Below are 18,854 nucleotides of genomic sequence, written 5' to 3'. Positions count from 1 at the left end.
GCTGCTTTGAAAACTGCTATGCGTACTCGTTGGGTTCCACCATATTATCAACGTGAATTACTTCCAAAATTGCAGCGTTTAAGACAAGGAATTTTTTTTGTAGAGGAATATTATCAGGAATTACAAACTTGCATGATTGGATGTGGTATTGTTGAGGATAATGAAGCTATGCTTGCATGTTTTATGGGTTGATTAAATAGAGAGATTCAGACCATTCTAGAATATAAGTAGTATAATAATATCTCTCGTTTATTCCATCTTGCTTGTAAAGTTGAACATGAAGTGCAGGATCGACAGGCATTGGCGCGAACTAACTTTTCTACAGGTCGACCTTCTTCATGGACACCACGTGCATCCTCTACTTCCACTGCACCATCACCTCCATCAGGTGCCACCTCCAACCGTGATACAAGGAAGCAGGCACAACCACCACTATCTGCCAAGAGGACACCTGCCGGGCCTGCACCGAGCTCTTCTTCTTCCATGGCATCAACAGGGCACACAAGTGATATTATTTGTCGTCGTTGTAAGGGAAGAGGTCATTATGCGAGAGAATGCAAATCTCAGCGTGTGATGATTGCTACTGAGGATGGTGGGTATGAGTCCGCTAGTGACTATGATGAGGAGACTTTGGCTCTTATTACACGTGAAGAACACGGTGGAGATGATTCTGATCATGAGACGCAATACATGGCTCCTGAAGATGCTGACAGGTATGAATGTTTAGTCGCTCAACGTGTTTTGAGTGTGCAGGTTACACAAGCTGAGCAAAATCAGAGGCATAATTTGTTCCATACAAATGGAGTTGTGAAGGAACGTTCTATTCGCGTCATCAAGATGGAGGGAGCTGCAACAACTTGGCTAGCATGGAGATGGTGGGAGAAGCTATCTCTCACCACAAGACCACATCCACGTCCTTAATACATCCAATGGTTCAACAACAGCGGCAAGGTTAAGGTAGCACGTACTGTTCGTGTGCATTTTAGTATCTCTACATATGCTGATTATGTTGATTGTGATGTGGTACCCATGCAAGCATGTTCCTTATTACTTGGTAGACCATGGCAATTTGATAAAAATTCTGTACACCATGGTAGAAACAATCAGTATACTCTTGTTCATAAGGATAAAAATATTACTTTGCTTCCTATGACTCCTGATTCCATTTTGAAAGATGATATTAATAGAGCTAATAAAGCAAAACAGGTGAAAAATAAGAATGAAAATCAGATTGTGGCAAAAGAATTTGAGCAACAAATGAAGCCTAATAATAAACCATCTAGTGTTGCTTATGAAATTAAATTGAAAAGTGCATGTTTACTTGCCACAAAATCTCATATTGATGAGCTATTTTAGCAAATCTGTTTGCTATGCTTTTGTGTGCAAAGAGGCATTATTTTCATTCGAGGACGTGCCTTCCTCTTTGCCCCCTGCTGTCACTAATATTTTGCAGGAGTTCGCTAACGTCTCCCCACAAGACGTGCCACCGGGATTACAACCTATTCGAGGGATTGAGCATCAAATTGACTTAATTCCCGGTGCATCGCTACCCAGCCGTGCACCATACCGTACCAATCCTCGACAAAGGTTATATACGCGAATCTCTTAGTCCTTGTGCTGTTCCTATTATACTAGTGCTTAAAAAGGATGGTACGTCACGTATGTGTGTTGATTGTAGAGGCATTAATAATATTACTATTCGTTATCGTCATCCTATTCCTAGGCTAGATGATATGCTTGATGAATTGAGTGGTTCTACAATATTCCCCAAAGTCGATTTGCATAGTGGATACCATCAAATTTGTATGAAATTGGGAGATGAATGGAAAATAACATTTAAAACTAAGTTTGGTTTATATGAGTGGTTAGTCATGCCTTTTGGGTTAACTAATGCACCTAGTACTTTCATGAGACTAATGAACGAAGTTTTACGTGCTTTCATTGGACGATTTGTGGTATCTATTTTGATGATATACTGATTTATAGCAAATCTTTGGAAGAACATTTGGAACATTTACGTGCTGTTTTTATTGCTCTACGTGATGCACGTTTGTTTGGTAACCTTGGGAAGTGCACCTTTTGCACCGACCGAGTATCTTTTCTTGGATATGTTGTTACTCCACAGGGAGTTGAAGTTGATAAAGCAAAGATTGAAGCTATTGAGAGTTGGCCGCAGCCCAAAACAGTCACACAAGTGAGGAGTTTTCTTGGACTCGCTGGTTTCTATAGGCGTTTTATGAGAGATTTTAGCACCATTGCTGCACCTCTCAATGAGCTTACAAAGAAGGATGTGCCTTTTGTCTGGGGTACCGCACAGGAAGAAGCCTTAACAGTGTTGAAAGATAAGTTGACACATGATCCTTTACTCCAACTTCCTGATTTTAATAAGACTTTTGAGCTTGAATGTGATGCTAGTGGAATTGGATTAGGAGGTGTGTCATTACAAATGGCAAACCTGTTGCATACTTTTCTGAAAAATTGAGTGGGCCTAGTCTGAACTATTCTACTTATGATAAAGAATTATATGCTCTTGTTCAGACTTTAGAAACATGGCAACATTATTTATGGCCCAAAGAATTTGTTATACATTCTGATCATGAATCTTTGAAACACATTAAAAGTCAAGCAAAACTGAACCATAGACATGCTAAATGGGTTGAATGCATTGAGACTTTCCCTTATGTCATTAAACACAAGAAGGGTAAAGAAAATGTTATTGATGATGCATTGTCGAGTCGTTATACTATGCTTTCACAACTTGACTTTAAAATATTTGGTTTGGAGACCATCAAAGATCAATATGTGCATGATGCTGAATTTAAAGATATATTGCAGAATTGTAAAGAAGGGAGAACATGGAACAAGTTCGTCGTTAACGATGGATTTGTGTTTCGTGCTAACAAGCTATGCATTCCAGCTAGCTCCGTTCGTCTTTTGTTGTTGCAGGAGGCACATGGAGGAGGATTAATGGGACATTTTTGCATGAAGAAGACGGAGGATATACTTGCTACACATTTCTTTTGGCCAAAGATGAGAGGGGATGTTTAGCGTTTTGTTGCTCGCTGCACTACATGTCAAAAAGCTAAGTCACGACTCAATCCTCATGGTTTATATATGCCTTTGCCTGTACCTAGTGTTCCTTGGGAGGATATATCTATGGACTTTGTTTTAGGTTTACCTCGAACAAAGAAGGGGAGGGATAGCATATTTGTTGTCTTGGATAGATTTTCGAAAATGGCACACTTTATACCATGTCATAAAAGCGATGATGCTGTTAATGTTGCTGATTTGTTCTTCCGTGAAATTATTCGTTTGCATGGTGTGCCAAATACTATTGTTTCATATCGTGATACTAAATTTCTTAGCCACTTTTGGAGATGTTTATGGGCTAAGTTGGGGACTAAACTGCTTTTTAGTACTACTTGTCACCCCCAAACTGATGGACAAACTGAAGTAGTCAATAGAACATTGTCTACTATGCTTAGGGCTGTTTTGAAGAATAATAAGAAAATGTGGGAAGAATGCTTGCCTCATATTGAGTTTGCTTATAATCGTTCATTGCATTCTACTACTAAGATGTGCCCTTTTGAAATTGTGTATGGTTTCCTACCTCGTGCACCTATTGATTTGTTGCCTCTTCCATCTTCGGAGAAGGTTAATTTTGATGGTAAACAACGTGCTGAATTGATCTTAAAAATGCATGAGTTAACTAAGGAAAACATTGAGCGTATGAATGCTAAATATAAACTTGCTGGAGATAAGGGTAGAAAATATGTTGTGTTTGCACCTGGAGATCTTGTTTGGTTACATTTGCGTAAGGATAGATTTCCTGATTTGCGCAAATCAAAGCTAATGCCACGTGCTGATGGTCCTTTTAAGGTGTTAGAGAAAATAAATGATAATGCATATAAACTTGAGTTGCCTGTAGATTTTGGCGTTAGTCCCACTTTTAACATTGCAGATTTGAAGCCTTATTTGGGTGAGGGAGATGAGCTTCCGTCGTGGACGACTTCATTTCAAGAAGGGGAGGATGATGAGGACATCAATACCATTGTTACACCCACAGCCCCTGCTGCTATACATACTGGACCAATTACTAGAGCTCGCGCACGCCAATTAAATTACCAGGTACTTTCGTTTCTTGGTAATGATTCTAATGTTCATGAGAATATCATGCTGCCTAAATTGGATACATTTGTTTTGCTTACAAATGAAGGGCCTAGCTTTGAGAAGGATGAACATTAGAGCAAGAACAAGCATGGAGATGATGGCATGCGCATGGGGGACAAGAACGGAGTTACAAGTGATGATTTCAGGACATTGAAGCCACCATAATGCGTGCATGAAGCCTTGGACGAAATATGCAAGATGCTACTTCATAACTTTCGTCCAGAGGCTATTCTAGGTGCTGCGTCACCTTATTATTGGGCCAGGCCCATGTAATATCGAAATACTTGAGTATATGCTATTTTTAGAGTCCGTATATGTGGGGAAACAAGAGATAGGGTTGGTTTCGGACCCCTTCCCCAAGGGCCACGAAATTCCCCCCTCTTCCTCCATATATACAGCCCTTAGGGCGTCGTTTAAACTTTGGGTTTTGTTTAGATTAAAAGTTCGCCATAGCTGCAACTTCGCGTACTTCGTTTGTGTTCAACGACCAGACAAAGGCGTCACAGAACCCCACCTTGATCAATAAAGCTTTCATCTTATATTCGCAATATCCAGATTGCAATCTCAGTTTCTTGCTTCTTCTTCGTTTGCTCGCAGGAAACAGACCCTCGTGGTCAGGTTGATCGTGCTCCGGCGTGGTCAATAACCTCTCGGAGTTGGTTTAGCGATTGCTAAGGCGCGACGTCATCGCACGTTCGTAGTCGGATCGTCAAAGTCGACTTCCACCAAAGCGATATCCATCATCTCATCGAAAGACGGGACACCTTTGCCTCTATCACACTCGCGGGCTTCGATAACATTTCAGAGGCAAGATCCGGCATGTAAAATTGAGTTCCGGACAATTTTATGCTTAAAGTATACTCTGCCACCCTCTACCACCCTTCCGGGAGCTCACATACGAACTGATATATGGACAATAGCGTATAAAACAATGCACCATCCTTCCATTACAAACAAGAAAGACTACAGGTTCAGTCATGACACAAGGAGGAGACTCTTCATTGCATCGAAACCCAAGAATTCATGCTTTACATGGTCTATCACCCATACCGCTACCACCCTCACGTTTTCACCAGTGGATGCATTATTCATGGATCAGAAAGTATGTAACAGTTCATCCTCACTCCGTTTATGCAGTCGAAAATTATAGGTCATTTCGAATGGTGCAAGATGGCTCGTCGGTGCGATCAACTTACCTTGAAAGTTGTATTCACGGTCTGTCCCCCGATGTCGTATCCATAAAATGGCCACAATTTTGCCATAAAAACTCCATTGGAGCTCCATGACCCGCCAAAACAATCACAACCCAAAGTTGTATGCGCCCGCAACCCACTCGCGGGCTTCGACAACATTTCGGAGGGAAGATCCGGCTTGTAAAATTGAGTTTCGGATGGTTTCATTCTTGAAGTATAGTCTACCACCCTTCCGGGAGCTCACATACGTACTGATATATGGACAATAGTATATCGAACAATGCACCATCATTCCATTACAAACTAGAAAGACTACAGGTTCAGTCACGATACAAGGAGGAGGCTCTTCATTGCATCAAAACCCAAGAATTCATGCTTTACATGGTCTAGCACCCATCCCGCTACCACCCTCACGTTTTCACCAGCGGATGCATTATTCTTGGATCATAAAGTACATAACAGTTAATCCTCACTCGGTTTATGCACTCAAAAAATTATAGGTCATTCCGAATGGTGCAAGATGGCTCGTCGGTGCGATGAAGTTACCTTGAAAGTTGTATTCATGGTCTGTCGCGCGATGTTGTATCCATAAAACGGCCACAATTTTGCCATAAAAACTCCATTGGAGCTCCATGACCCGCCAAAACAATCACAACCAAAAGTTGTACGGGCCCGTAACCCACTCGCGGGCTTCGACAGCATTTGGGAGGAAAGATCCGGCTTGTAAAATTGAGTTCCGGATTATTTTATGCTTGAAGTATACTCTGCCGCCCTCTACCACCCTTCCGGGAGCTCACATACGGACTGATATATGGACAATAGCATATAGAACAATGCACCATCCTTCCATTACAAACTAGAAAGACTACAGGTCCAGTCACGACACAAGGAGGATGCTCTTGGTTGCATCGAAACCCAAGAATTCATGCTTTCCATGGACTATCACCCATCCCGCTACCAACCTCACGTTTTCACCAGCGGATGCATTATTCTTGGATCATAAAGTACGTAACAGTTCATCCTCACTCCGTTTATGCACTCGAAATTTTTTTGTCATTCGGAATGGTGCAAGATGGCTCGTCGATGCGATCAACTTACCCTGGAAGTTTTATTCACGGTCCGTCCCGCGATGTCGTATCCATAAAACGGCCACAATTTTGCCTTAAAACGCCATTGGAGCTCCATGACCCGCCAAAACAACCACAACCCAAAGTTGTATGCTCCCATAACCACTCGTGGGCTTCGACAACATTTCGGAGGCAAGATCCGGCATGTAAAATTGAGTTTCAGACGATTTTATGCTTGAAGTATACTCTGCCACCCTCTACGACCCTTCCGGGCGCTCCCATATGGACTGATATATGGACAATAGCGTATAAAACAATGCACCATCCTTCCATTACAAACTAGAAAGACTACAGGTTCAGTCATGACACAAGGAGGAGGCTCTTAGTTGCATCGAAACCCAAGAATTCATGCTTTACATGGTCTATCACCCATACCGCTACCACCCTCATGTTTTCACCAGCGGATTTATTATTCATGGATCATAAACTAAGTAACAGTTCATCCTCACTCCGTTTATGCAGTCGAAAAATTATAGGTCATTTTGAATGGTGCAAGATGGCTCGTCGGTGCGATCAACTTACCTTGAAAGTAGTTTTCACGGTCTGTCCCGCGATGTCGTATCCATAAAACGGCCACAATTTTGCCATAAAAACTCCATTGGAGCTCCATGACCCGCCAAAACAATCACAACCCAAAGTTTTATGCACCCGTAACCCACTCGCGGGCTTCAACAACATTTCGGAGGCAAGATCAGGCTTCTAAAATTTAGTTCTGAACGATTTTATGCTTGAAGTATACTCTGCAACCCTCTACCACCCTGATGCGGATCATCCTATGGACATCACCATGTCAAGAGTCCATTCGGCGAGTGACACGTATTGTCGGAACACTACGGACGACGAGGAGGAGTGCAAGCGCCAAGGTGCAACTACACCATCCGTGAGGGTGGCCTGGAAGCGACGACGGAAGAAGACGGAGCTGCTGAAGCTACAGCGGCCGGACATCCGGTGCCGGTGCAGCCGCCAAGGAGCTGCACCAACAGACGGCCAACAGCATCAGCGACCGGACATCCGGCGCCTCACCAAAGCCCGGACATCCGGCCCTTCCCCCAGATATCCGGCATCAACGACAGAAGACATCCAGAAGTTTTACCCTCCAGCCCGGACATCCGGCCCCCAGCCCAGACATCCGGCCCCTCCTGAAGCCCTGGACATCCAGCCCGTCGCCCGGACATCCGGCCACCCCTGTCTGCGCACAGTAAGGGCCGAGGCCCGTGTACCCCTTCGACCCCCTAGACTATATATACTCTTTCTCCTCCATCTTTCTGGGGTTAGCAAAGGATTAGCTCATTTAGAGATAGAGCTTTGCTCATCCATATCGGATCTACTCCACGAGAGAGACTGCGGCCCCTCTACGGAGAAGATCCACCTTGGATTCAAGACCCCTTACAGGAAGATCCCCTCGTGGATTCAAGACCTCCTCACGGAGAAGAACCGGTTACCGTTTGTATCGTCCGTTGTTGACTTTGGATCTTGTATCTTACCTTTGTGTTCATCGATCTAGCGCATGTGTGATCTATTCTTGTTGGTTGAGTGATTTCTCTCGTGTTCCTCTCGTGTTTCCCCTCGTGTTCATCACGTTCTTCATAGGGATCCGCTCCTTTCATGAAAGATTGGCCATCTAGGGTTCCACCCTACATCATCTTGGTATCATGAGCCACGTTAATCACGATTTCGGAACCTCCCCGTTGTGTTTTCTAGCCTAGTTTTGTTGATTTTGTCCCAAAATTCGAAAATCCCAACCAAAAAATAGCCCCAAATTTTTTTGTGATTTGTTGGTTTGATGATGTTTTGTTGAATTTGATCCGTGGATTTGCTTTGTTACTTGTGGATCTAGCTTTCCCCCAATTTTTCCCTCTTTCCATCCACGAAATCTCTCCAATTTTGCCCTTGAAATCATCAATTTCCGCCCCAAAATCGAGGTCCTCGAGTTCATCCTCGGATTTGGAGCCCGGACATCCGGCCCGTGGCCCGGACATCCAGCTCCTGGAGCGCATTTTCGCGCGCGGTTCTGGACACCAGGTCCCGGAAATCCGGCCAAAGCCCCGTATGTGCGACCCGTGGGATTTCAGCTTTTCCGTTTCACCGTTTTGTGCATAACTTCCACATCCGGAGTCCGATTTTCGCGTTCTTTAGCTCGTTGAGTAGCTATTGACATCTCTATCCCTCTAGATAGGTCCCATCACCATTTGACTCCATCAAATTTTTGGCACTTGGCATCTTTGCCTAGGGCATCCACCATAACTTCCGCATAACCACCACCGACTTCCGCAACCTCACCAATTTTGTTCCCCATAGCATTTGTGGTTGTTTGAGTTGTGATTCGAGTCTCCTAAGGTGTTTAGGCTACTTAGGGACAGTTGCTTCTTCATCAACCACCACCATAACTTCTGCATTGCCTACTCGCAAAAACCCCATCATTGCATTTCCGCAATCCCTTTGAGTTACACTACCACCGTTTGACTTTTGTCCTTGAGATTTTGAGTTGTGGTTTTTCCGTTTCCTAAGGTGTTTCGGCTACTTAGGGACGAGTCTCCATCATCTTGGTATCTACATCAAGAACACCGCCACTCATCATCGCCAAGGACGGTAACCTCGACAACACCATTGTATATTCCCCTTGCAATTGCATTGTTAACCCCTAGCCCATTTTGCGTCACTTGCCTATCGAGACTAGCCATTTGAGTATTGCCGGCAACGTTATTTGTGCACATTAGTGATCCACACCATATACATTGCATACATACCATATCATCTTGGTATCATATCATCCCGTGTGCCTCAAGTTTGTTCCCGCATATACACCATTGCTATCTTGATTTGTGCATTTTGCAAAGTGGCCATACATAAAAAAACAATAAGCTTTTAAGCAAAAGAGAAAGAGCAAAGAAGTTTGTAAGCAAGTGCCATAGCATCATACCACATTGCATATAAGATTGTCATATCCGATCATCTTGGATCATCTTGAGAGAAACACCGGGAACCATACATAGATAGCATACTTGGGATAGAAGTTTATCCATTTTGCATATCATAGGTTGTGCACAAGTGTCGTATCCGCCTATTGAGCAATCGTGCTAGCGTCTCTCTTGAGTTGTGCAACACGAGCGTTTTCCGTGGACTCCACATTTTGTGCTCATTCCTTGGTTGCACGACCCCATTTATCTATCCGTGTGTGTGTTTCCATGTGCCATTCTTTGCTATTGGTCTACTTGTTTCACTTGCGAATTTGTGAATCTTTTTCAACATTATTGACTCTTGCTAACATTTTGCATCAAATTTTTTGTGCCACTATCCTCACCGAGCTCCACTATAAGCCTTACTTGTGTAGGTGTGAGAAACCGACAAGAATTGGTACCAATTGTGTTATTTCCTTGTTACACATTGAGTGATCATTGATCCATCTTCAACATCGGTCAAGGTACATTTGGTATCGTTCTTCTCTTTCTCCCACTAATATTTGCTCGAGTCTTGTGATGGATAGGCAAGGTATTTCACCTTCGGTCTACAACAACAACGACAAGTTCGATGCCACGAACAACTCCAACGACACCAAGATGCAAGCTCAAATGGAGGAGATCAAATCCCTCATCAAGTCATACAAGCGATCTTCCTCATCTTCGAGAAGACGCTCAAGAGCACATGCCTCCGAGCTACCATCTCCGGCAAGGTCACATCGGCATCGACACCATCACCACCAAGAACGTGAAGGTCAAGAGCTCTACACCAACAACCGCTCAACGACTTCACCATCTCCCTTGGCATCTTCGCCAAGCGTCTTCAAGGCATCTTCGCCAACAAGCACCTCAAGACTACGCTCAAGAGAAGCTCCCCAAGCTCAAATCCGCGACTTTCACGAGCTACTACGACCTCGACACCGACCATGAGATTCCTTCTATGGGACTCAAGAACCCGAGGAGTATCTCGAGTGGGAGCACCTAATGGACGACTACCTCAAGCTACATCAAGTTCCTCCCGAAGATCAAGTGAAGTGCGCCACAAGAAACTTCCACGACTACGCCTCGACATGGTGGCTTCACACACCTTCGGAAACCTACGATATGAGTTGGCCCAAGACGAAGAAAGCTTTGCGGCGAGAATTTGTGCCTCCAACCTACACGGAACAACTTCTACGCCAATTGGAGAACACCAACCAAGGATCCAAGTCCATCGACGCGTACTTCAAGGAGATGAAGATTGCCTTGCGACGAGCCGGCGTGGACGACCCCATGTCAATGAAGTTCCACTTCATGATGGGATTGAACAATGCCATCTCCAAGACCATCTTCCTCGAGAACTACAAGTGCCTCAACGACAACTACATTGGTGCTCTCAAGGCGGAACAAGAACTCATGAAGGCTAAGGCTTCCCCACCCCAAGCTACTTCTCGAAGTCCAAACTCAAAGACGACGAGCATGAGGCTAGTACCACCAAGATGTCCAAGCCCGACGAGCTCCAAGACGATGCTCCCAAGTTCGACTTCACCGCCATCCCTCTTTGTGGCATTGATCATGCCGACTCCTCCACGACTCTTTTTCAAGATGGTGCGGCAACGAGTACGACTACGGAGACCTTCAAGGACCAAGCTTTTGAGGCAAGCGACATGGTGACGAGCAAGGATGATGCTTCCATCTTAGGAGGCGAGAGTGATGATGTGCCATCTTCGGCCTTCATCCACGGCGACGGCGATGAGATGGTTGAGTATTTCACTTCGACCACGGCGACGTATGATGACTTGAGTGACTTGTGCCACCATATTGAGAGTGAGAGTGACTTCACCACTAGCCCCATATCCGATGTGTTGCCCCAATTCCCATGTGAGGAGAGCCACAACCCCCACCACTTGAGTGAGATGAGTGACTCCACCATACGTGCGATTGAGTGCACCTACTTTGCGGGAGTGAGTGAACCACCACATAGAGAGAGTGAGGAGATTTTGAACTCTAACGACTTAACCTCTACCTCTATTGTGTCTTCTCATCTGGTGCTAGGTCTCATTTATGATGACGCGCCTATTCACGACGACTTCGTCCTTCCTATGGACACGACGATGGCCATGGTGGAATATGATGCACCCCCCACATGGTTCCATCAAGATGAAGATGACCACCATTTGGTCTTTCCCACCTCACCTACACCACTTGATTGGAATGACAAAGGTAACATAGGTGACGGTGATCTCTAGTCCCACTAGTGGACATTCTTGACATTGATTGCTTGCATGATGTTGATCCACCTATTACCTTGCTTCATGCTAGCGAGATTTCCCCATGGGATGATTTAGCCATTTATGATGAGTATGATGATTGCCATGTGGAGTCTATTAGTTGTGATGCCATGTTACATAGGATTTCTTGTGACAATTCTTTAGGTCACATCATGTTTGACAATCCGCTTGACTTGTCATATGCTATGCATGAGATCTATCTTATGTCATATTTGCAACCTCTTCGTAGTGACTATGCATATGCCATTAAAATTAACCCAATTTGCACATATGGCATAGATGACAAGCCCATGGTTATTGGCATTTGTTTTTTGTGTGATGATATTGACATGCTCCCTTTGCATCATTTATCTCATATGCCATGCCATGACCACCTAGCTTCGGATATGCATTGTTGTGGATGTTGTCCATTTTCTCCATATGATTACAATATTGCTCATGAGGAGACCTCCATAGTTTCCTCATACATTTTAGGAGATTTTGATCCATCCTATCCATTGCATGATCCCAATAATTATGTGCACAATATGCTCCCCATGAATCATAATGATATTGTTGTGCCATATACTAGTATGCTCAATTTGCATCCCCATCGTGTCATACATAACAACTATTCTTTCATGATGGATGACATGTTCTTATACCATGCATCAAATTTCTTTGAGCGATGCTTATCTTGTGCTAACTCACTTGCACATACACATCATGATGGATGATGTGTACATTTACCACGCGCACAATTTCTTTGGTGTGTGTCTCTTTTGTGTAGGTACCCATGAATACTTGTCAACCTCGCAATCCCACGAGTTGACAAAACGAGCTCTAGAGAGCAGTGATGACTTGGGATCCCATGGATTGCCTTTCCCACCGCTCACTTCGCGCATTTCTTTTACATAGCCCTCACATGGTTATGTGTTGTTGTCCATTATATATCATTTGCCCATCTTGCCATGTTCACTTTGCATGATATGCCCATTACTATGCCTTTGCCATGCATTTGTGACCCATGCTTTGCATTACACATGATGATTGATTCTAGTACTTGTATGTGTATTTGCAAGCCTGGTGGAGATATTGTTTGTTATTGCCATGATTGCTTTATGCCCCATGCCTATGATGATACTATGATCTTGATTTGTGTTCGTGCTTGCGATATGTCATGTACATTGCCTATGCCTATTCTTTACTCACATGACATGATTGCCATGATTCCCTCTAGTGTGTTGCATCTTCGCTCCACTAGTTTGCACGACTTGATTACTATTGCTTGCCTTGTTGCATCACCAATGATTGATACTTGCTCATTTCATTCGGTTGATGACAACCACCTACATGCTTTGCACATGATTGTTATTGCTTCTTGTCATATCTCTCCATATATTGCCTCTATCATGATAGATGATTTGACATGTATTGAGTGCAACAATGCCCTTAGTCTTGATAATGAGTTTGCCCCCATAGCATTCTCACATATATTTGGAGATTTTGACATATTTCTTGTGAAGAATGCTTGCCTTACCTCTTTGCACCATATTCCTCGTGCCATGAATATAGCCATTATTGCATCATATTATTCATGCACTTGTGTTTCTAATGGCTCTGTGCAAGAGAAGAAAACCATCATGATGGATGATGTGTTTATCTACCATGCGCATACGTTCTTTGTTTTGTTGTGTGCATGTGTAGGATACTTGGACTTTGTGTCGACTTCCGCTTCACGTGAGTTGACCATTCGAGCTCTTGAGAGCGAGCCTCATACATTCGACCACGACTCGTTTCTACGCCACCTTTCCTACCACTTCGGCATTGTGAAGAATGCACAAGGACACGCCATCAAGGTGATATCTTTCTTGAGCATGGATATTGCGGATCATACTACTTGTGTTGCTTGCACCATGAGACTTATTGTTCATCTTGGACCACTTGATTGCACACTTGATAGAGATCTTGCTTCGACTTGTCATTTTCACTGTCCCATGCATCATGATATATATGCCTTGTGTGTTGCATCCAATTCTTGGATTACTTGCTCCTCTCATATGTTTGGTTGCAACAATGTCATCCCTTCACATATGCCATGTCCCATTGCTTGTCACATGATTGACTTGATTGCCTCACACATGATGAACAATTGCTCTTTCTATTGTGTTGAGTGCCACACTATGTTCACTACACCCTATGCACATTATGCTTGGATTGTCTTGCACTTAACCCATGTGTTTAGACATCTCATCTTCTTAGGTGCCGTGAATGATTCCTATGCCTACCATAGACCTTTCATTGAGCGCTTTGCCCATGCTTGCTATGAACATGAGGTAGCTGCTTATTCTCTTGACACACATATTGACATCTCTACCTCCAATTTACATGCTTGCCCCCATGATATCTTTGCTTGTGCTCGATTGATAGAATGCCAGGAATCCAAAGAAAGATTTTTCTTTTCTGAATTATAATTATTCAGTCAATTCAAATACTTACATGCCATGTCTCAATCCTTTGTCACACCATATGCTTTGCATGATGACGACACTTGTTTGGTGAATCACCTCTTGAATGCTTGGTTTTGCACTAACGCTAACCACATTTGTTTTTCCAAGTGTTTGTTGTCCTTACTCCTTTTGAAGGAATCACAAGACGGCGCGACATTGGAGAGTGCCCATTTCGAGCTTCAAGATGACACGTACTTGGTGAACGTCCACTTCTACACGGCGAAGCCATCTCTTTTCCATGGTGATTTGGTTTTCGATTTGAGGTCGGATCTTTCCCAAGGGAGGGGAGATGATGCGGAGCATCCTATGGACATCACCATGTCAAGAGTCCATTCGGCGAGTGACACGTATTGTCCGAACACTACGGACGAGGAGGAGGAGTGCAACCGCCAAGGTGCAACTACACCATCCGCGAGGGAGGCCTGGAAGCGACGACGGAAGAAGACGGAGCTGCTGAAGCTACAACGGCCGGACATCCGGCGCCTGTGCAGCCGCCAAGGAGCTGCACCAACAGACGGCCAACAGCATCAGCGGCCGGACATCCGGCGCCAGCCCCGGACATCCGGCGCCTTGCCAAAGCCCGGACATCCGGCCCTTCCCCTGGAAATCCGGCATCAACGACAGAAGGCACCCAGAAGTTTTACCCTCCAGCCCGGACATCCGGCCCCTGCCCGGACATCCGGCCCCTCCTGAAGCCCCGGACATCCGGCCCGTCGCCCGGACATCCGGCCACCCCTGTCTGCGCACAGTAAGGGCCGAGGCCCGTCTACCCCTTCGACCCCCTAGACTATATATACTCTTTCTCCTCCATCTTTCTAGGGTTAGCAAAGGATTAGCTCATTTAGAGATAGAGCTTTGCTCATCCATATCGGATCTACTCCACGAGAGAGACTGCGGCCCCTCTACGGAGAAGATCCACCTTGGATTCAAGACCCCTCACGGGAAGATCCCCTCGTGGATTCAAGACCTCCTCACGGAGAAGAACCGGTTACCGTTTGTATCGTCCGTTGTTGACTTTGGATCTTGTATCTTACCTTTATGTTCATCGATCTAGCGCATGTGTGATCTATTCTTGTTGGTTGAGTGATTTCTCTCGTGTTCCTCTCGTGTTTCCCCTCGTGTTCATCACGTTCTTCATAGGGATCCGCTCCTTTCGTGAAAGATAGGCCATCTAGGGTTCCACCCTACATCACACCCTTCTGGGAGATCACGTAGGACTGATATATGGACAATAGCATATAGAACAACGCACCATCCTTCCATTACAAACTAGAAAGACTACAGCTTCAGTCACGACACAAGGAGGAGGCTCTTCATTGCATCGGAACCCAAGAATTCATGCTTTACATGATCTATCACCCATACCGCTACCACCCTCACGTTTTCACCAGCGGATGCATTATTCTTTGATCATAAAGTACGTAACAGTTGATCCTCACTCCGTTTATGCACTCAAAGAATTATAGGTCATTACGAATAGTGACAAATGGCTCGTCGGTGCGATCAACTTACCTTGAAAGTTGTATTCACGGTCTGTCCCGCGATGTCGTATCCATAAAACGGCCACAATTTGTGCATAAAAACTCCATTGGAGCTCCATGACCCGCCAAAACAATCGCAACCCAATGTTGTATGTGTCGGTAACCCACTCACGGGCTTCAACAACATTTCGGAGGCAAAATCCGGCTTGTAAAATCGAGTTCCGGATGACTTGATGCTTGTAGTATACTCGGCGACCCTCTACAACCCTTACGGGAGCTCACATACGGACTGATATATGGACAATAGCATATAGAACAATGCACCCTCCTTCCGTTACAAACTAGAATGACTACATGTTCAGTCACAACACAAGGAGAAGGCTCTTCGTTGCATCGAAACCCAAGAATTCATGCTTTACATGGTCTATCACCCATATCGCTACCACCCTCACGTTTTCACAAGCGGATGCATTATTCTTGGATCATAAAGTACGTAATAGTTCATCCTCACTCCATTTATGCACTCGAAGAATTATAGGTCATTACGAATAGTGACAGATGGCTCGTCGGTGCGATCAACTTACCTTGAAAGTTGTATTCATGGTCTGTCCCGCGATGTCGTATCCATAAAACGGACACAATTTTTCCATAAAAACTCCATTGGAGCTCCATGACCCACCAAAACAATCACAACCCAATGTTGTATGCGCCGGTAACCCACTCGGGGGCTTCAACAACATTTGGGAGGCAAAATCCGGCTTGTAAAATTGAGTTCCAGACGATTTTATGCTTGTAGTATACTCTGCGACCCTCTACAACCCTTCCGGGAGCTCACATACGGACTGATATATGGACAATAGCATATAGAACAATGCACCATCCTTCCATTACAACCTAGAAAGACTACAGGTTCAGTCACGACACAAGGAGGAGGTTCTTCGTTGCATTGAAACCCAAGAATTCATGCTTTCCATGGTCTATCACCCATACCGCTACCACCCTCACATTTTCACAAGCGGATGCATTATTCTTGGATCATAAAGTACGTAACAGTTCATCCCCACTCCGTTCATGCACTTGAAAAATTATAGGTCATTACGAATGGTGCAAGATGGTTCGTCGGTGCGATGAACTTACCTTGAAAGTTGTATTCACGGTCTGTCCCGCGATGTCGTATCCATAAAATGGCCACAATTTTGCCATAAAAACTCCATTGGAGCTCCATGACCCGCCAAAACAATCACAACCCAAAGTTGTATGTGCCCGTAACCCACTCGCGGGCTTCGACAACATTTCAGAGGCAAGATCCGGCTTGTAAAATTGAGTTCCGGATGATTTTATGGTTGAAGTATACTCTACCACCCTTCGGGAGGTCACATACGTACTGATATATGGATAATAGCATATAGAACAATGCACCATCCTTCCATTACAAACTAGAAAGACTACAGGTTCAGTCACGACACAAAGAGGAGGCTCTTCGTTGCATAAACCATAGAATTCATGCTTTACATGGTCTATCACCATCCCGCTACCACCCTCACGTTTTCACCAGCGGATACATTAATCTTGGATCATAAAGTACGTAACAGTTCATCCTCACTCCGTTTATGCACTCAAAAAATTATAGGTCATTCCGAATGGTGCAAGATGGCTCGTCGGTGCGATCAACTTACCTTGAAAGTTGTATTCAAGGTCTGTCCCGCGATGTTGTATCCATAAAACGGCCACAATTTTTCCATAAAAACTACATTGGAGCTCCATGACCCGCCAAAACAATCACAACCAAAAGTTGTAAGCGCCCGTAACCCACTTGCGGGCTTCGACAACATTTTGGAGGCAAGATCCGGCTTGTAAAATTGAGTTCCAGATGATTTTATGCTTGAAGTATACTCTGCCACCCTCTACCACCCTTCCGGGAGCTCACATACGGACTGATATATGGACAATAGCATATAGAATAATGCACCATCCTTCCATTACAAACTAGAAAGACTACAGGTTCGGTCACGACACAAGGAGGATGCTCTTCGTTGCATCGAAACCCAAGAATTCATGCTTTCCATGGACTATCACCCATCCCGCTACCTAATAGAGGCAAAGTTGTCCCGTCTTTTGATGAGATGGTGGCTATCGTTTTGGAGGAAGTCGACTTTGACGATCCGACTACGAACGGGCGAGGACGTCGCGCCTTAGCAATCGCTAAACCAACTTCGAGAGGTTATTGACCACGCCGGAGCATGATCAACCTTACCACGAAGGTCTGTTTCCTGCAGACAAACGAAGAACAAGCAAGAAACTAAGATTGGAATATGGATATTGCGAATATAATAGTAAAGGTTTATTGATCAAAGTGGGGTTCTGTGACACCTTTGTCTGGTCGTTGAACACAAACGAAGTACGCGAACTTTAATCTAAACAAAACCCAAAGTCCAAACCGTGCCCTAAGGGCTGTATATATGGAGGAAGAGGGGGGAATTTCGTGGCCCTTGGGGAAGGGGTCCGAAACCAACCCTATCTCTTGTTTCCCCACACATACGGACTCTAAAAATAGCGTATACTTATGTATTTCGAAATTACATGGGCCTGGCCCAATAATAAGGTGACGCAGCACCTAGAATAGCCTCTGGACGAATATTATGAAGTGGCATTTTGTATATTTCGTCCAGGGCTTCATGCACTCATTATGGTGGCTTCAAAGTCCTGAAATCATCACTTGTAACTCTGTTCTTGTTCCCCTCGCGCATGCCATCATCTCCATGCTTGGTCTTGCTCCAGTGTTCATCCCTCTTATCCATGAGAGGCCCTTCATTTGTAAGCAAAATAAATGTATCCAATTTAGGCAGCATCATATTCTCATGAACATTAGAATCATTACCAAGAAACGAAAGTACCTGGTAATTTAATTGGCGTGCGCGAGCTCTAGTAATTGGTTCGGTATGTATAGTAGCAGGGGCTGTGGGTGTTACAATGGTATTGATGTCCTCATCGTCCTCCCCTTCTTGAAATAAAGTCGTCCTCGATGGAAGCTCATCTTCCTCACCTGATGGAAGAGGCAAGTTGTTAATGTTGTTAATGTTGCTGATTTGTTCTTCCGTGAAATTATTCGTTTGCATGGTGTGCCAAATACTATTGTTTCAGATCGTGATACTAAATTTCTTAGCCAC

Source organism: Aegilops tauschii, chromosome 4 (genome assembly GCF_002575655.3).
Source record: "Aegilops tauschii subsp. strangulata cultivar AL8/78 chromosome 4, Aet v6.0, whole genome shotgun sequence".
Classification (NCBI taxonomy): domain Eukaryota; kingdom Viridiplantae; phylum Streptophyta; class Magnoliopsida; order Poales; family Poaceae; genus Aegilops; species Aegilops tauschii.
The sequence above is the reverse complement of the archived record's forward strand: the minus strand, read 5'-3'. Positions refer to the sequence as shown.